Source organism: Neomonachus schauinslandi, chromosome 2 (genome assembly GCF_002201575.2).
Source record: "Neomonachus schauinslandi chromosome 2, ASM220157v2, whole genome shotgun sequence".
Classification (NCBI taxonomy): domain Eukaryota; kingdom Metazoa; phylum Chordata; class Mammalia; order Carnivora; family Phocidae; genus Neomonachus; species Neomonachus schauinslandi.
The window spans coordinates 12,016,818-12,038,319 of NC_058404.1; positions in this window are offsets into that span (position 1 = coordinate 12,016,818).

The following is a 21,502-nucleotide window of genomic DNA, read 5'->3' on the forward strand; positions in this document are numbered from 1 at the left end:
ATACATATATACTTAAAGAGACTGCTTTGTTGTTAATGGAACTTACAAGATTAAAATCTACATATAAGCATCTTTATATCTCACAGGATTTCCTTCCAGTGGATGATTTTAATGCTTACTTGATGTAATCATGTTCTGTACAACTACAAGGTAATGCAAATTATCAGAGTTCATTACTGCAAGTAAGATATGAGCCTGAGATTCAAGTCCACTAAAGAGACTCATTTTTATTGCATTTGTGCCAAATCAGCTATAGTGAAATTATCCATATATCCAATGAACAGCTGTTTTTCTTGCTGCCCAGAAAACATACGGTGAAGTTCTCTCCTTCACAAGGTGCAGGTTAAGTGCATCTCTACCACACCCCCTTCTTGCTTATCAAGTGAGAGCTTCATGTCTCCAGCAGCCTGATGTTAGAAGTGCTCAGCGCTGTAGGAGAGTGGGAGATATGTGATGTTAAACTTCTATGTTTTCTCCTGCCTAAGCCTAGCTGTTATTATCTGTCTGAGCCTGGGATTTTGTGCTCCAGGATTCACTTAGTTATCCAAAGAAGACAATATCAAGCAGAAACTGGGGTTTATGTAACTAAAAGTTAAGATCATGCTGGTAACTTAGGAAAGTACATCAGCCCCAGAAACATATTTTGAACTTAAGAATTCCTGAATAATTTTGCTGCTGGAAGAAATTGGCTCTTGGCTTTCAGATTTTAAAGAGTGCAGTTGCAGATACCAATTAATTCCACATTTGAGTGCCTCTTACATGTAAACCATTATGGTAGATTTTATGAAGAATTCACAAGACGAATCTGCATTGATAACATGGCCAGTACTTTAAGCTCATAACTATTTTTTCCCAGCATTTACTTTGTTTCAGGCATTTTACTTACATGCACTATCTCATTTAAGTTAATGCTCATCATATTATTTTGTGATAGACTCACTTGCATGTATAAGAATTAAAAGGTGACTGAAAAGGTTAAACAGCTTGCCAGGTGTCTTTGCTTGTTATATAAAAGGTATTGAGTGGTATATATGTACACATGATGTCTGTGCTTTTAACTGACACATTGTTCGACTACCTTCAAGGTCTTGACCATTGGGTAGGAAAGGCAAGATGGAAGAGAATAAAATAAGATACAACAAAAGTCATAAAATGGAAAAATAAGCTGGAAACACTGATGTGGGGCATTTTAGTATGAAGTAGAAGATGCTGAAGAAGTCTCTACAGAAATAAAGCCATCTGTTGTGCTTGACTTTGAAGGATGGATAAAATTTCCTTAGCTAAAAAAATTGTGCTTGGTTCAGGTATATGTTGAGTTTAGGGCAGAGGAGAGGGAAGAGTTCAAAGGGTAATATAGTCTGTGACAAGAGTGTGAAAAAAGACATAGGGGAGTAACAATTACACATGGCTCCTTCCTGGAATGGTCAGTAGGCAGGTGTAGAGATGTAGAAGAAGTAGACACATACAGTAATTGCATGCAATAATTTTGGATGTGCTGAGTGTTAAATTTAAGCATAAACAACGGGGTTTTGAAAGGCTCTTTGACAATTTGGTGTGTGTATCTCAATGAGGAGAGTAAATATCAAAAGTAATAAGTGACAAGGTTCTTAATTTCTGGAAACTTTTTTCTCTGGTTTAGAAAATTTCCTGCTGTAGAAATGACCTCATGGGGAAGTGGGAACGGGAAAATCTAAGATCCAGGTAAAGTGGTAGACCCTGGAACAAGAATTGGACACTGTGAATGCTTTTAAAATTAGGAACCCTGGCAATTATGTATGATATTGTTACTGAATATATTATTATTTTAACTTTTAAAACCATAATGTGAGTGGAAAAGTGATTTCTTCTCACAGATCTAACTTCCTTCACTTCCATCTTACTCTCTATAGCTCAAACTATGGCTTTATGTTTGAAGAAGAAAGCTTATTTTCCGAACCACTTTGATGTTTCTCTTTCATAGGTACATTTTATTCAAATAAAATTCAAAGCTAATGGTAGATATAGATTAATTCTGCACTAAGACCTACTTGTTATTATCTGAACCTAAAGTATGATAAATATTTACAGCTGCCCAAAATGTGGCCTAAATTGCAGTTAATGGTGCAACTCTCCTTTGAGTTCTCTTTATTTTATAAGCATTTTTTGTTTTGTATCTGTTGAAAGAGAACAAAAATATTGCTCAATATAGTTGTACTTGCTATATGTAAAAATAAGCAATTTAAATATAATTAGGGTTAAAATTTTGCATTTGAATTTTCTAGGTTTTGAGTTCTTATCTAATAACATTTAGAGTACACATGCATGATCAATATGCTAAAAAAACTTTTGTTGGTAACATTATACTTAGAAATATATATTGATTATATGTTTCTTTAGATATGTGAAAAATAAATAGAATAAAATACTGTTCGTGTATCACTTTATTTATAAAGTTATAAACATTTGTATATTTATAACAATGTGTTATTCTTGGATCCATTATTATATTTGAACTCCTTCAAATGAGCTGGTGATCATTTTTCATTAAACAAAAAAACAGACCTTATTGTAAAGAAACATCATTCATGTTGGTACTTCAGGTGTTTTGATATCCTGTGGGCAGTCATCTTCTGCATCATATTTTTCTTTAGAAAATACATTATGGATCATATGGGAAATTGGAATCCCAAGGGAAAGGGTCCACTAATAGAGGAAAATAAACAGACACAGATTTAGAAACTTTCTTGGATGAATTTAAGGAGGAAAACTTCAGACAATTATTCTTAAAGTTTGGTTCCTGTTAGCATTCCCTCTCAAATGTTACTTCTTGGCTCACTATTCATCCTAGGATGCATCCCTGTTGCATTACTTATGGTTCCCTGAAAGACCTGATGGATGAATTTTCTCAGTAATGCCTCTTCTTGGAGCAGTTATTGCAGACTTCGGTTACAATTCTCTCCCTAACACTGACTCTATTTAATTGACTACATTCTGTCTCTCCCATCAGTCTATAAGCTCTCTTGAGAGCAAGAGATGTGTTGCATCCATAAAACTTGTATCTCTACCACCTTCCACAGTGTCTTAGACATAGTATAGGTTGTAGGCAAGTGTGCTTAAAAAAGAATTAAGACATAACATGAAATACCTCATGAACTTTGAGTTATGGCAAGACCTATGATACTTGTTTCCAAATGAACACATTTGAGAAACATTGCAGAATTCCAACCGTTAACAGGGAGAGACAATTTTGAATGTGTTGTTAATTGTACCCTGTGAGTAACTGTGGTAGGGACTATACCTGATTTGGGTCTTTCTCTCTGTCTCTGTTTCTGTGTGTCTGTCTCTGAGTCTCTGTCTGCCTCTCTATCTCTAATATTGGAAGGTAACTGTTGCTGAAATTCTTCTTGATTTTACTTAAATCACCTGTCTGAGCATGGCAACTGAATAGGCATATTTTGATGGATTGGTTTATTATGGTTAAATTGAGCATGGCACAGTCTAAATTGATCACTAAAGAGACAAAATCCTCAACCATCCATGCCTTGGCTGTTTCAATTCAGTTAGCTACCTATGGCCAAAATAGGGAGACAAAATATATACATATATTTCAAACATTTCTGAGCATTTTCAACACATCTTTGTTACAAAACAGTACATAAAGACACTTTCCATGAGCAGATAAAAATCAAATGTGGCAACTGACAGCATATATTATCCTTTAAAACATTTCAGATTATATTACTTTGCTTTTCATTGTGTTTGTCATAAATCTCCTGGCTGAGGGATTCTTTTTTAAGTTGTTTCTATTTTTACATTAGCATTTCTTGTTGTATGGTGTGCTCTTATTCTTTACCCTTCACTCAGGAATGTTTCTACTTTTAGCCATAACTCTCCCCTTATGAACTATGGTGTTGTTGGTATGACTTATAAAATGAAAATGAAAATATCTAAGAGATACATTTTGCTAAATGTAGCTCAGTTTTCCTTGTTTGAACTAGATCACTATGACAAGCCTATTTTGTTTGCCTTTTTAAAACCAGATTAAATAGATAATGTTTATCTATGTGTGAGGATCTCCATTTTCTAGGTGGTAACATGATAACTCAATTTTTTTTTGAGAACCAGAGAGAATTAAACTTTGGAAACTGTGTTTTATGATACTCTGTGATCTTATATACATTGATAAGGACAGTTAGAAATCATGTATATGCTTTCAAACTTGAAAAAATTATCTTATTATCATAGCACTATGGTATTAATTTTAGAAGATGGGGAAAGCATAATATAAAAAAAAATAAAAGAAAAAAAGCAATTGATAACCTACCCCAACACCCAGGTCTAAAGCATTGCTTATATTTTTTGAACATACTTAGAGTGTTTAATTTGTGTGTGATGAAAATTTTTTCTGGTTTCGTTTGATGGTTCTTTTATAAAATTGGATTGTTCTGTATTTCTAGGGTTTTTGTTGGTTTGGTTTTTTTTTTTTTTTTTTTTTTTTTTTTTTAAGATTTTATCCATTTATTTGTTAGAGGGAGAGAGAGAACACACAAGCAGAGGAAGCAACAGACAGAGGGAGAAGCAGACTCCCTGCTGAGCAAGGAGCCTGACTTGGGGCTTGATCCCAGGATTCTAGGATCACAACAGAGCCAAAGGCAGACACTTAACCTACTGAGCCCCCAGGTGTCCCTGTATTTTTAGTTTTTGTTTTAAGATTTTTTTTATTTGAGAGAGAGAGAGTGCGTGGCAGGGGGAGCAGAGGAAGAGAAGAGAGAGAATCCCAAGCAGACTTGATGCTGGGTGTGGAGCCCTATGCAAGGCTCTATCCCATGACTCCAAGATCATGACCTGAGCCAAAACCAAGAGTTGGTTGCTTAACTGACTAGGCCACCCAGGCACCCTGGTATTTTTAGTTTTTAAGCTCCGTTTTATTTAAGCTGTATTTACACATTTTTCCATTAGTGATAACTCTTCCCCAACCTCATTTTTAATTGCTTCATCATATTGCCTAATGAGTGTACTATAATTTAACCATTGTCTACTATGGAGCTATTAAGTTACTATCAATTTTTCAATATCAACAAAACTTTGGTAATGAACATTCTTGTCATTAAATTTTGCACATTTTTGTGAACACTTAGGATTTCTTACGTGTAGAACTGAAATTGTTCACTATGAGAGGCTCTACACAAATACAGGATCTGTTTCTTTAAATATGTCTTATAAGGTGGTGATAAGGAAACTATTAGGATCCCATCATACAGAAGATATTACAATTCAGTAGGTTTATTTTACCTGTTAGTATATTTAAAAATATTGAGGACTGTGTTGTAGGCATTCACATAGCATCTGATAAATAAATATACCATGGAAAATCCATATAAGAGAAGTTCCTTGTAATTTACTTCCTCAATAGCCATAAAATACTAATATAAATGTTATTTATTTATGTACTTATTAAGACAGACAGCCTTGGCACCAAGCTAATTATGGTCTGTAGTCACAGGACATGTTTTATGCATATCTTCTGTGTTTAGAAAACGGTGAAACAGGTTTTGCATCTTAATGAAGAGAAGCTTACTATCCCCACCCACCTCACCCCAGCATCTCTGTTTTGGAGGACATGGGATTGTTTTCGCAGTGCCCTAGCATGCTGTGTCCACAAAAACTCTCAAGGATCCTACGTTTTAATATATCTGAAAAAAGCTATTTGGTTAAATAAGTGATCTACAAGTGACCAAAATCAGGTAATTTTCTTACCATTCTGAAATTAGAGTTAAGCAACCATTACACTTTTTAGATATAATATGCCAAAAATAGGAGAAATATAAAATTAAGAAATGAGGTGTTCATTAAAGAGCACAATAAACTGTTACCTTTTCTTGCTATGATGGCCAGAAAACCTAATTAACTCCTGGTAGCAGGGGCCCACAGGCAGGATCCTTTGAGAGAGGATAAACCTCACTGAAGCAAGAGTTGAGACTCATTAGCTTTTAAACTACTATTCAGACCTAATTTCCATTGAATAAGGGCATATTTATGATAAAGAGTAAAAATGTTTACCTTATGTTCATATTCAATTAGCCTAATGGTTTGTTATATCAATATTGTTATTCCTTCAGTTCTTAGGCAGAGACATGGCCATATAGACTTTTCTTTTATTACCTGTAAGTGTTTTCACTTAGGATGAAACTAGTCCCTCTCCTTCAAATGCCCTTGGTGATTGCCTTTATTAAACCGTCATTGACAGGGAACTTAATGACTTGAAAGATACTCAAGTAAATTACAACTTTTAAATCCTATTAATCTCTATACGTGTTTATCTTCTTAAACATTATTCCAATAGATTTCTTACAACCTGATTATGATTCTATTTGTCTTTGACAGAACCTTGTTTTTCCCCAGTAAATTATCCTTTTTTCATTAATGAAACTGAACTTTATAATAAACTCACTACCTCACCTAGTTGTTGTGGTAGAGTCATGAATGAACCTCTTTACCAGCACCACACCCCTTGAACAATGAGGAGTGTTTCCCCCTCCTGCCTGGAGATCATACAGGGAGATAATGTCAACAAGGAGGGGTAGTAGGTGTGAAGAACTTCCCTAGAAAGGCATTGCATTTCTTTTTCTTGAGCTGAGTGCAGCCCAAACAAAGGTACATTCATGTTGGATCAGCAGCAGTTGGCCCTTGCAAAACCAAGTTCTTTCAAAATTCCCAGGTTACCATCAACTGAGCTTACTGGTACATCTGTCTTCTCTCAGTTTATTAGAACATCCTGAGTGCTGTCTCCATTCATGTCCATTTCCAAGTGGTGAAATCATCCTCATATTTTATTTTTATTTTTATTTTTTTTTAAAGATTTTTTATTTATTTATTTGACAGAGAGAGAGATAGCTAGAGCAGGAACACAAGCAGAGGGAGTGGGAGAGGGAGAGGCAGGCTTCCTGCCGAGCAGGGAGCCCGATGTGGGACTCGATCCCAGGACCCCAGGATCATGACCTGAGCTGAAGGCAGACGCTTAACGACTGAGCCACCCAGGTGCCCCTCATATTTTATTTTTAAAGAAAGCAAATCTATTTTTTTTTGACCCTCAGTATACTTTATCTCTCACAAACTTAAGTGTTCTACTAATTGTTCAGTATTGTAAGGGTGGGAATATTTTCCCTTCTTTGCTTCCTGGTTCTCTGGCTGGTTTAATAATTGACATAAGACAGATGAACAGGATATCCAGCTAAGTTCAGGGGACTGGCTGAAACGGAGTCCCCCACTCCTCCACCATCTTGCCCCTCCCCTCGGCTCTTAACTGAGATAACAAATGAACTAAAGTGAGTTCAGTCTAAAAGTTTGAGTACATCTAGTTTACTTGGGGATCCCTGTCAGGAAGGCTCCCAGCTGATATCTGGAGTATATCTGTTATGAGAACAGCTAATATGTTGGAGTATTAAAAAAATGACTCAGAGAGGGAGATGAACCATGAGAGACTCTGGACTCTGGGAACCAAACTGAGAGTTTCAGAGGGGAGGGGGGCGGGGGATACGGTAACAGGGTGATGGGTATTAAGGAGGGCATGTGTTGTGATGAGCACTGGGTGTTATACATAACTAATGAATCATTGAACACTACATCAAAAACTAATGATGTACTATACAGTGGCTAACTGAACATAATAAAAAAAAGGCAAAAAAAACAAACAGATGAACAGGAGAAAAACAAATTTCATGTGTATGGGATTCCTACAAAAATACGAGACCCAAAGACAAGTCGGGCAAAGGGATGGAAGGGGGGCCTGAGGAGCTGGGGCTTCAAAGGGGAACGGAGTGATTTTCAGGAAGGTAAGAGCAGATGTTTGCCCCACCAGGTAGGTAAGCTTTTCAGATCTAAAAAGTTACCCCAGGTCATAGCTGTCTGTGAGTATAGCTCCCCTATCTAAGTTATTTTAGACAGTTAAGGAGAGGTCAGAGTTTTTTTCATGAGCAGGCCAGGTCTGGATTAATTTCAGTTCAAAATGATCTACATGCCAGAGTGACACCTTTTGGGATGGAATATTCTGTTCCCCTTCAATATGAAGAATAGTTAACAAACCCTTTCAGGGTTACATGTGAAGTTGTTTTTAAGATCATGTGCATGCTTTGTGAGCCTCAATATTCGAATACATGTGACTTTGTGAATTTTATGGGAATCCTGTTAGCTTTGCTTAGATATGGATAGACATGCTTAATGTATCCGTTTTTTTCTGATCCATGTTTTTTGTTTGTTTACTTTAGTAGTTGATGTAAAACATATTTTAAATTCCCTGAATATTTAATCGAGAATTTACCTCTTTTTCTTGATTTCTCCTAAGATATTTTCCTTCTTTGGATTTCACATGCCCAACATCTTTGTAGTAAATATCTGCATTTCTTTCTTCTACATTACTACAGCAGATATTGAAGAACCCAAGAACATTTGTGAAACAGAGATTTAGTAAATTCTGCTCGATATGGTTGATTCCCAGCTTGAACTTAACCTGTAGGACACAAACATACCCATATATTTCTAGAAGAAAATTCCTCATCCCCACGACCACCCTGCTCCCAATCTAAACTCTGGACTCCTACAGGTTTTGAAAGAAGTGCTTGTTTAGGAGAAAGAAAAGCAGATTCATAGAGAAGAGTGAATTCTGCAGATAACAAGTTGACTGTCCTTCAGCTCAACCACCAACTGTTCATGACGTTTCTCAGGGAAGAGGGAACTGCAAACAAAACACAAACAAACACAGAAGGGTTTCTCACTGGTGCAATGTGGTAACAGTCTGTTTGGATTGCTGTAACAGTATACCATAGATAGGGTGGATTAAATAACACACACTGATTTCTCACAGTTCGGGAAGCTGTGAAGTCTATGACCAAGGCACTAGCCAAGTGGGTGTCTGGTTGAGGGCCCAAAAATGATAGCTGTCTTCTGGCTTTGATAAGGGCACTGATCCCTCATGCCGGCTCTCCCCTCAAGACCTAATGACCTCCCAAAGATCCCCACTTCTGTAGACCATCACATGAGGGGGTGGATGTTTAGGATTTCAACACATGCATTCTGGTGAGATATAAACATCTAGTCCATAATATACTGTAAAATGATTTGGGCACAAGGACTATTGCTTTGCTCCCATCTAACAGAGCATAAGGAAGGATGGAGGAGCATCATTTTCCTCATGGTAGGCGAGTTGTCTTACATATATTGAGGGCTCCTGATAATATGATTTGACATATCCAATGTCAGTGCTACCCTCTTCTTGCAACTTTCGGTGAGTGGAAGACAGTGTCCACAGGGGAAGACAACTGTGGTACTTATGGGAATCTCAGGTGAAGGTGCCCTTGACTTGTATTTCCTAGGGTGGCCATAACAAATTAACACAATTTGGGAGCTTAAAACAACAGAAATTTATTCTCAGAGTTCTCAAGGACAGAAGCCCACAATTAAGGCATCATTATGAGTAGTTTCTTCTTGGGGTTCAGAGGGAGGATCTTTTCTGTGGCCCTGCCTTTGTGTCTGGTGGTTGACAACAACTCTGGGTGTTTCTTAGCTTGTAAGTGCAGCACATCAAACTCTTCCTCCACTGTGGCCTGGTGTTCTCATGAGTGTGCGTGTCTCTCTGACTTTATTTGCTGTTATAGTGACCCCAGGCTTTGGATTAAGGGCCACTCTAATCTAAAATGAACTCAACTTGATTATATGGGCAAAGACCCTATTTCCAGATAAGGTCACATTCACAAGTACTAGGAGTCAGAACATCCATACACAATGGGGAAAAGAGTTTTGCTAACACTGAGGTTAGCAATGTCTGCTATGGCAAACACAACTGTGGGGACAAATGGTATAGACTGAATGTAGTAGCTGTAAGAGAGCTTTCTTTCTCTTTATTTTAAAACATGGGTCTTTAGGAAAGATTCTGATGAAGATTTGAGGGGAGCACACATACTATGTTGAAGTATTTGAGATTACTGGTTTTGTGAGTCAAAGACGGTTTTAATACTGGCAAGTTTCTCATGATTGAAACTAAACTGAGTTAGAATGACTCTATATTAAGAATGTGGCTATTTTTAAAAATATATTTATCTGGGGCGCCTGGGTGGCTCAGCCATTAAGCTTCTGCCTTCGGCTCAGGTCATGATCTCAGGGTCCTGGGATAGAGCCCCGCATCAGGTTCCCTGCTCTGCAGGAAGCCTGCTTCTCCCTCTCCCGCTCCCCCTGCTTGTGTTCCCTCTCTCGCTGCGTCTCTCTCTGTCAAATAAATAAAATCTTAAAATATATATATATATATATATATATTATCTACTTATTAGAGAGACTGCATGAGGTGGAGGAGGGGAGCAAAGCAGAGGGAGAGGGACATGCAGACTCTGCGCTGAGCATGGAGCCCCATGAGGGTCTCGATCCTAAGACCCTGAGATCTTGATCTGAGCTGAAATCAAGAATTGGACACTAAACCCACCAAGCCACCCAGGCACCCCAAGAATGCGGCTATTTTTATAAACCCTGACTGGCATTGTTACATTGTAAAAAAAAAAAAAAAAAGGATTGAGTTACATGAGAGAAAAGGTTGCTTTTTTACCTTGGAAAAATAGTCCCCGTTTGAACTTAATCTAGTTAGATACTTTTAAGATTTATAAGCACATTTGGTTGTCATGTATATTCAATAGATGTTTCAAAAACAGATTCTATTACACAATATAATCTTGCCTCTCTTGAGCGAGTCAGGCCTAGTGTGAATAAATACTTTCACACTATAGTATTATCTCATAGAAACCAACAGTAAAGCAAGGTGAGTTGAAAAGATTTCAAATCCTGTATAAACCTGTGAATTAACTTCAAGCCTTTTTAGTGATGAGCTAGATATCATTCTGTTTATTTACCCTTAGGATTTGCATAGTGATTTTTTTCTCTCTCTCTCAACATTTACCTAGATTGAGCAGCAAATTTACTTTTGATTGCTTTCCCAATTTTTCAAGTAATTTGTATTCTAATACTATTTTATAGGAATTGGCCGGCCCAACTGCTATCCCCCTAGATTTGCATTGATATTGTTTTGAAATTTGTAATGTCATCTCATAGACTTGATTTGATTAAATTAATTTTAGATCTCACCACACTGCTGTTTCCAGCAGCTTAAAATGTTATCACCAAAAATATTTTCATATGTGAACTTAGGATTGTTCATGAGGAAAAAGTTGATGTATCTAAAACCTGTTTTTGAAAAACACTTTTTTGATATCATTACTTTGGTTTATCAGTTTAGTGAACAGACCCTCATGCAAAATTCATTGAAAGGCAATTGACGAGGTAACTGACTAAAAGAAGATTTATCCTGATACTCAGATCTGATTCTTGTTTTTGATTGTGCGTACTCCTGAGACTTGCTTAAAACTTCCCACGATTTGATCCAGAAATCAAAATTAAGCAAACAATAAAGATCTGGTAGAAAGCAATATCCATGATATTCTGTAAGAACATGCTATTCTATATGTTAAACATTATAGAGTTCAATCATACTTAAGGCTTTTTTTTTTTTGCTCTTAAGTTTTTACTGAAAATTGAGACTGTCAGTGATCCATTGACATTTAGGTGTGCCTCAGGGGAGGGAGGGACAACAAAAAAATAAATGTTTTGTTTAGAGTGTTTGATAACCTGCTGCTCACTATGTGCATTAAATAAATTTATATTTCATTTCCCTTCTGTTGTACATTCTGGCAGCTTAAAATGTGTTACCAGGAGCAACTGGATATGGATACCAGGAGTTTCATTAGGATATGCCTGGAGGCAACATAGACTAATAATGATAAATATGAAAAGTTATGTAATTCTGACCTCGTCAGACTACTGTGGACAAATGCATCTTTAGCCGTGGGTTTGGTTTGTTTTCATCTGATGCTGCACTCTACACAGGATAGGACTGTTTCTGGTGGAAAATTTAGATAATACCCAACTGGAAATTAAGTCAAATTAAATAACTACCTGTACATTTTAATGAAAAATTAAACAAGCAGTATACTTCTGACTTAGAGTTTTTACCCTTAGGATAGATTATGGAGTAAATGGCATTAACTTACACTTATCTGCTGTCTTCACTGTGGCAACTACAGAATTATTTAAGTGTGTATATGCTGTGGGCATTAATATGCTGGTCAGTAATCCCAAATCACTGGGACTGTTTCATCAGATCCTTAGTTTTGAAAGTGTGTCTGTTGGTATTCTGAGGGGAAATTCCATGAAATCTTTTTGGCGTATTCAGAGTACCACATGCAACAGACAGATTAAAGGGGAATATCAGAGGGGTGCCTGGCTGGCTCAGTCTATAGGGCATGCAACTCTTGATCTTGAGTTCAAACCCTACCTTCGGAATAGGGCTTACTTAAAAAAAAAAGTGGGAGTGGGGGCCAGGGAACAGAGACTGAAGAGTGGATATGTCACCCTCTAGGGTGAACACATAGTAATTCAGTAGCAATAAGATGTTATGCCTTTGTTGGGCGCCTGGGTGGCTCAGTTGGTTAAGTGACTGACTGCCTTCGGCTCAGGTCATGATCCTGGAGTCCCGGGATCGAGTCCCACATCGGGCTCCCTGCTCAGCAGGGAGTCTGCTTCTCCCTCTGACCGTCCTCCCTCTCATGCTCTCTGTCTCTCATTCTCTCTCTCGCAAATAAGTAAAACCTTAAAAAAAAAAAAAGAAAAAAGATGTTATGCCTTTGTCATATGAAAATGCCTTCATTAACAATACTGAAAACCAAATCAACTGGTAATTATTACTCCAGAGGCAACAGCCTGTTGTCCAGGCTTGAAGTGCCTAAGAGGGTTGTCTGGCATCTGAGACTCTGGGTCAATCTGGCAAAAAGCTAATGGGCTTCTGGAATGTAATGTTGCCATACCATGGGCAGTGGATTTCCATGAATTTTTGTTCTGATCATGTGAAGATGTCTACAACTGTTACTTAAAAATGCAAATAGTTTAGACATTACAAGCATGAAACACATCTTTTAAAAACTAACATTACTTTCCTAGTCCTTTGTACATGTCCTTGTACTTAACATGAACAATTGATTATTTTACATTTTATTTCCCAGTGGTCGCTGAACAACTATAGAGTTATATAATGCTTTAGCAATCACATTCTCAAACAGATTTGAGTTTTCGGAGAACAGTTTTAATCAAGAAAAAAAATTTTTTTTTGTAATTTTGCAGTTTTAGCAGAATAACTATAACATCCTTGTTGAGTAGGGACTGTCTTCCAGTTCAAACCCTGGATCTACACTGTATTTGTTGAGACCTTAGACAATTCACTTACCTTCTATGAGATCTAATTGTACTCCTCTCTAAAATGAGGTTATTAATAATAAACTACTTCAAGGAGATGTGGGATTTGAATTACATGGTCACAATTGTCTGTCAGTCCATCTTGTAACAAGACTGTGGATATCCTGAAGATGATTGGCTCTCTTACTACTTCACAGTTAACATCTAACTATTAATCAGAAGTATAAAGGCGGCTCACTGATAATTAATACATTCTCCCATTTCACTAAATTATGGCACACAGCTGAGCAATTAATAGTTTTCGAAGCAATGGCGTATTTTAACACTTTGTATAAAGTGAGGAAAGCATTTCACCTAATGCTAAAGACCAATTAATGGTATACAGGAAGACTTATGTGGGAAACTAATGTTTTCTCTTAGTGTTGGTTATTAAAACAACTTCTTTATAAAATCTATGGAATATCTTTCCCTGAATACCTTCTGTCTTTAAAGTTTGCCTCCGAAGTCCAAACTATCTTCCAGATATTGTTTTTTTATAAAATGCTTTAACACTTTGCCAACTTTCTCTATAAAATACCAAGATGATTTCCCCAATGATTGACAAATATACATTGTTGTTTGCTCTTGTTTTTGTGTGAAGTACTCTTTCTTCTTTCCTCAGTCTAGCTGATACCTACTCATGTTTCATGGCTGTATTCAAATTCCAACTCCCTCTTCCATCAGTACTTAATACCTGTTTCCCACAGTTTGTCACATAAACTGATGTAGAAGGATCTATCTTATATTATCTTGTACTGTTGTATGTAATGATTTGATAAAAGACATCTTTATTATCACCCTAAGTTCCTCACATATTTCTGTGCATCTACTAAGAAGGCAATTTCATTCTGTATGTAGGGACCATACTACAGAAGGAAATGTGTTCTGGGAACTAGGGACATGAACAGTTAATAGTGTTTGAAGTAAAAATGGGTGGCAGTCCCTAAGATATATTAGAGGGATATGAATTGATAAACAGGAAAATCTGGCCAGTAGATGATTGGTATATTTTGGGTGGATTTCATTGGTTAAGATAGGAACTGATCATTAGTTCTAGGAAGCAGACAAATTGGAATCATCATATATACAACTGCTAATGTGATTTCTTAAATGTGAATATCTCTTTTTAATTTTTTATTATTTTTAATTTTTTTAAGATTTATTCTTTATTTTGAGAGAGAGAGAGAGCATAAGCCGGAGGTGAGGGGAGCAGCAGAGGAAGAGGGAGAAGCAGACTCCTCACTGAACAGGGAGCCCAACATGGGGGCTCGATCCCTGGAAAACCTGGGATCATGACCTGAGCCTAAGGCAGATGCTTAACCAACTGAGCCAGCCAGGGGCCCCCAAATATCTCTTTTTTTAAAGAAATTATCTTAGTAGATAATGGGTTAAATAACTTACTGTTAAATATAGGGCATGGGAGGTATAAGGAGTGGATCAGTGGGGGTGAAAAGTTAAATTATGTTTTTCTCAGTGATGCTCATTGATTCTACATTTTCAAAAGGAAATTATAGGAAAAATATGTGTCTTACTTTGTTTTCATAAATAATTAAGGAGCACATGTACCAATGATCCTTGATTAACACCATGAAAATCTTTGGCTTTTTCTTAAAGGTATCAGAAATAGATTTCCTACTGACACATATTTACTGAGGATAAAAACATGAATTTTCTTTTGTTTACATTTATAATTTGACTCTGAAAGGCAGATTTTTTTGACTAGCTTCATTATACCTTATTTGAAAAAGACAGTTGCAATGCCATCTGGCTTGAAAACCGGAGAACAATGTTCTTAAGTTGTTTTTTAGAAGTGAAGATTATCAACGTCACGTCTTGAATATAAAGGTTAGAAATAAATACAATCACTAAAAATGTAATAGTTGAGTGAAGGTTAGGAAAGTGTGAGATTGGTGGTCTAAATTTTATGATTTTACCTTTGAAATATACAACTCCTAAAGTAAGCCTGTCTGATTTGCTAAATCAGTGTTTGCAGTCAAAGACTTTGGCCTTTGACAACATCAAACATCCAAATGCCTAGCATGTATTTTACTGTTGCCATTACAACAAAAAAACAGCCTGCCTCTCCTTGTCAATTTTCTACTTCTTTTTACATTTTATCTGTCGAACTAAATGTATTTCTATAAAGTATATCAAACTCTTTTGGAAATGGTGAAACACAAACCCGCAAGATGGTAGATAAATGAACAGGTAAATATGTGGAGGAGAGGGTGACACAGTCAGTCAGGAACGTGAATGCTTGCTGCCGTTTGAGAATTATTATCAAAGGTTATTCAGGAGTTGCAGTTTACTGTGGTAGTGTACCCTATAAGTTATGATACTTGGAACTGTTGATACAGCTTCTATTTTTTTTAAGTCTCTTTTCTTTCAAGAACCTTCTGAAAATGTTAATGGCAAGAGCAGACTCTTGTATAAGGTGTATACCCTGTTGCGAAAATGTCCTAGATTATAAATTTGAGTAGTATCAATAATATTAGGACACCTGAGGAGCTGTTCTATGGGCCTTTTAAATCCTACTTTGGTAGGGATTGTCACTACCAGAACACATTCAGGTGTTTTGTTCTAATTTTCTTCTGTCAGCACACTTTTGTTATGAATTCATGTATGTATTACATATTGGGGAAAATAGTCCTGGATGACTGCCCCAAGAAGCATGTATGAAGAGAGGCTTATTTTTTGTCAAGAGCCTAAGAGATGTCAGAAACAAGTTCTATCAAGGTTTCAGAGTTAAAGAAATTACAAACTTGTAAGTATAATACAAATATAAAATATGTAAAATTAAAATCTAATATTTTAAATTTCTATCGTTTATATTCTCAACAATAAAAATATGTGTATAATGGGTCGGAGCAATGAAGATACAGGCTTGGCCTAGAAATGTAGATAAATAAAACATGTAGACACGCTTAAACACATTAATGTTTTTAAACTAATAAAGCTATATAGTTTTATGGGCACCTGGGTGGCTCGGTGGGTTAAGCATCCAACTGTTTGTTTTGGCTCAGATCATGATCTTGGGGTTGTGAGATCGAGCCCCAAGATGGGCTCTATGCTAAGTGCGGAGTCTGCTTGAGATTCTCTTCCTCTCCCTCTCTCTCTGCCCCACCCCTGCTCATGTGCACACGTGCTCTCTTTTTCTCTCTCTCAAACAAATAAATAAATGTTAAAAAAACTATAGTTTTATGTAGATATTTTATCATCCCTATTCCTTATTTTATCCATTATGAAAAACATTTTTTAATTTGAAGTACTAGTTACATTCTAATATTCTCTTTTAGTAAATTATAGTCCTTAAGGTCTTGTTAATAAATTGAAATAATGACATGACCAAATGATCCCTGAGGAAAGTTGGAGTATTATTAAGAATGGAAGGATAGCAAATTGTTCCTACTTTATCCATTTATTTTGCTTTATTTTTACGGAAGTTAACAGTAACAGGGAAGCTAGAATTCCCCTCTTAAAGGTACTTGTTGCCATCCCTCCACTTCATCGCGTTGCCAACCATGCAGCCCAGTCAAAGGGAAACGGTATGGAAGTAAATGATACAGCAGAAATTGCAGTGACTACAGATCAGTGCTTTCTTGGCTGGAATGATTTCCATTCCCTTTGCCACACTGCTAGGGTGCAAAGCTGACTGTTCTAATCATTTTCTTTTTTCTTTTAAGATGCATTTATTTTAGAGAGAGAGAGAGAGAGAGAGAGAGCAAGAGCGTGGGGGGAGGGGCAGAGGGAGAAGGAGAGAGAGAATCTCAAGGAGACTCCGACTGAGCGTGAAGCCCCATTTGGGGCTCGATCTCACGACCCTGAGGTCATGACCTGAACTGAAATCAAGAGTTGGGATGCTTACCTGGCTGTGCCACCCAGGTGCCCCAATCATTTTTTTTTAATATGCTTAATTGCTTTTGGTTTCCCAATAGGATAAATTCTAAATTTCTTAATATGCCTCATATGCCCACGAAGATCTAGCTTCTGCTTACATCCAAGTTCTGCTCCTTGATCCTCTCCTGTTCAGTGTATTCCAGCCAGACTCATAGACTTTTATTTCTACCCCACATTATCTCTTGCCTCCAGACATTTGCATATGTCCTTTCCTCTGCTGGGAGTCATTTTTATTTCCACTCAGTTATTGTCTTCAGCTGCTTTCACTTGCTCATCATTCAGATGTCCATTTCTGATATCTTCTCTTCTTTCAAAAGCCTCATTTCCTAGCATGCTTGTTTTCTTACTCTGTGCTCTGTGATGATGGAGCCATGAGACTACTGGCCTGAATTCCCTCCAGGCCTCCAAATCAATGTGTATTCGGCCTCATCTTTAATTTTCAGTCCCGAGCGGATTGCCTTTGAACATCATATACACATAGTCAACCTTTGCTGAATAAATGAAAACCACCCCATCCTTCGGAAAAATGCTAAAGTCTATAATGATACAGCCAGGCAAATTTAGGTAGTTAATTCACTTAATCAACCAATCACTGGTTAATTATACAGTTTCTTTCAATGAGTATTCCTTGAATAAATTTTACTGTTTCTGACACATAGTTGGTCACTGGTAAAGGACTGATCACCTGGCCCTTTGATTAATGAAAGGGGAAAGTACGTAGGAACATCTTAAAAGTTTTAGGCTTCCTAGATGTAGTAGGAAAATTACATATTGAATGTAATATAAATTCATGTTTAAGTTATGACTACGAAGTGTTAATAAAAATACTCTTAAGTAGTACATATTCAAATGGAAAAGCTGGAATATTGACTGCTGTGTTGCATTTTACCAGCTAAATACAAATACATCCTTAAAATTCTATTTTATTTTTCACAGGCCAAATGTAATAGTTCATTCACATAATGCTCATCAAATATTAATATAATTATATTTATGAAGGAGAAAAGAATCACAAATGTGGTTCTGAGTGAAACTAGATCTTTTAGTTAATGTTCATAATCTTCCAGTGCAGATGGATCATTTGTGCGCAGGTTGTGGAATTTGATCTTTCAGGGAAACGTGGACTCTAGAGCATTCAATTGCTCTAATTACTGTAGGAGATCTTTGTCTTAGCTTAATAATCCAATTTTAGAAAGTCATGGAAATACTCCATAAAAAGCAAAACAGCAACAGGAAGAAATAGTTTAACAGGAATAAGCTATGACTAGAATTGTGGTTTTTGGAATAATACATTAGGTCTGTAATCAATTATGGATGAAATGTCTGGTCCGTATTTTTCCACATCATCTCCCAGCATGGCATCCCTCCTGCCGGAATTGATTATGGAAGGAGCACCTCTTCTGTCATAACTGTCTGGACCCAGAAGAGTATGATACGTGCAGAACAGCAATTAGCATCAGAAAGCAATCATCCTGAGGCTGTGTTTTCTAGGGTTCATCTAGAAAAAAAATTATCCTCCAACTGACTGTGTGTGTATGTGTGTGAGTAGGTCCACACACCACTCTTTATTTACAGTCTGTTGAATTGGAAACCTGACATTTTCTGCTTGTGTTGGAAAGCAGAACAAATCATTCTAGTTAAACGCCTGTAACTAAGAATGTGGCATCCCAGTGACAGAGAAAAACATTTAGACTGGAAGTATTTTTTTTTTTTTTTTTAAGATCAACAACCTATTTTAACATATATAGACTTACCAGCTGATTTTCTAGTTAATGCATACCTACTGTGATTGTTTGTATTGCTTTTCTTTAAACATAGTTATACTTTGAAAGTTTACTTCTAATTTCACCTTATGCTTAAATGATAGATCTATTTTGGTGAAATAACAAGAGAAATTGAATCTTTCCAGAACGAATTTTACATATCGGGTGTTTTGATACTACTAGGGCTAATATTTTATTAATTAAATATCTAGGGGGAATAGACCTAAAAATGTAATTTCGATCCATTAAATAGTTAATAAAATTTTTTAGAGTTTGGAGACGATTCAAAAAAAAAGTATTTAATTGAACTCCTTGACAATTAGGATTTATGCAATTGTGCATAATTCACACATGCCTAATTTGTACAAAAATTAGAAAGACTTATTCTTGGTTGAGTCAAAGATTTATACCAAAATGTAGTAAAGTTCAAGAAAATCCTTCCTTATGGTTTTGATATTTGCATTTTTCAAACTACTTGTGGCAAGAAGTAGACCCACATGGTATAGTTGATATTGATAAGTGTAAATGATGAAAATAGGTATTGAAAGAAATTTGCACTGGCAAAATACAACCCCAGATGCATTTGCAGCTTATTTAGCTGAAAACCATGTAACATTCAGAAGGCAAAATCCTTATTCTCCAAGAACCTATAATCTGGAAGAGGGCTGGTAAGAGACAGTACATCTTATTGCAACCTAAGTCATCCATGTCTCCTGGGAGTCACGAAAGCCAACTGTGACAGAAATTCAGAAACAGGGCAGGTTCCTTCTGGTTAGGAGACCAGGAAAAGTTCATGAAGGCTGGTGGTTCCTCTCTCATACTTTTCAGTAATGAAGGTTCTAGCAATTTCTGCATTCCACCTACCGCACAGACACTCATTGGAATAACTCCAACAATTGGTGTTTCTAATAGACGTTCTGTTTCATTATCTGGGGCTTCCTCTACAACCATGTGAACACCAAGAGAGAGAGGGGAAAAAAAAAAAAGAGAACCATGGGTTTTTTACCTATTTGTTTCCAGTACAGAGCCTGGCATATCAATATGCAACAGATATTTGTTTGGCTTTAGTAAACAGTAAGTGCCAGTAAAGATAATTTAGCAAAGAATAAGATTTATCTCTTATCAGTGTTACCTGTTCTTCAACATAATTAAGGCAGTGGCTGAGGCTAATAGTGCTTAAAAATTGGTAATTTGTTTTTTTGAGGTTTTATTTTTTTGGCTTAAACAACAGATTTATTAGTAATTTGTATTTTATATTTAAAAATGCAACTTTCACCAAGCATTTGCGGGGGAAAAATAAGTCACATATGAATATACTAATTCATTTCAACCAACAAGGAAAAATAATCAAAAAACATTCTAACCATTTCCCCCTAAATTTGGAGGTGGCTTTAAACAAGGTATTGTTTCCTAGCTGTTTTCATGATGATATGCTAACGTGTCTTCTAATCTTAAGTGGCTGTTAGCACAAACATAATTAATAGGCACTTGTTACTGAAATCATGAAATAGAAGTAACTGTTTGATTTACCATGTACCTATTAGTCCTCAATTTTCTTTAATGACATGGATAACCTTGCAGGAGTGTCTTAGCACAGACGAATTGTTTAAATGTGTCTGAAGAACCAGGGTCCGAATTACCCATTTTTGGTTGGCTTTGCCACCTCGTTCGTGAGCTACTTTTTTTTTTTTTTTTTTTAAAGATTTTATTTATTTATTTGAGAGAGAGAATGAGACAGAGAGAGAGAGCACGAGATGGGGGAGGGTCAGAGGGAGAAGCAGGCTCCCCGCCAAGCAGGGAGCCCGATGCGGGACTCGATCCCGGGACTCCAGGATCATGACCTGAGCCGAAGGCAGTCGCTTAACCAACTGAGCCACCCAGGCGCCCCCGTGAGCTACTTTTTGATTGTTGTTGTAACAAATGACTCCAAACAAGGGATTCCAACACCACAAATTTATTATCTTACACTCTATTGGTCAGAAGTATAAAGTGAATCAGTGAGACTACATTTCTTCTGGAGGTTCTAAGGGAAAACTCATTTCTTTGCCAATGCGGCTTCTACAAGAAGCTCTTGTTTCTAGGCTCCTGACCCTACAGTGCTGTACGTCTGCTTCCATGGTGATACCTTGTCTGACTCTTACCTTCCATGCGTCTCTCTCATAAGGATCCTTGTGATTGTGCTGTGCCTACCTGGATATTCAGAAGAATCTTCCCATTTCAAGGTTCTACATTTAATCACATCTGTAGAATCCCTTTGGCCACGTAAGGAAATGTCCTGACAGGATCCATGGATAAGAATGTGGACATTTTTCAGGAACTGTATTCAGCCCATCCCAGTTGATTACATTTTAGGTTTATAGATTAATTTAGGAAAGATATTTCTCCCAGTTGAAGGCAACTTAGATGTCTCTCCTATTAACAGTTGGTCTGTGAGGTCTCTTAGTGAAGGGGGTGGGCATCGATGAAAGAGGTAGGAATGGGGCCAGAACTGCATCTCTGGAAAACCCATAGCTGTCAAGTGTGTTTAATTTTATTTGGAATGG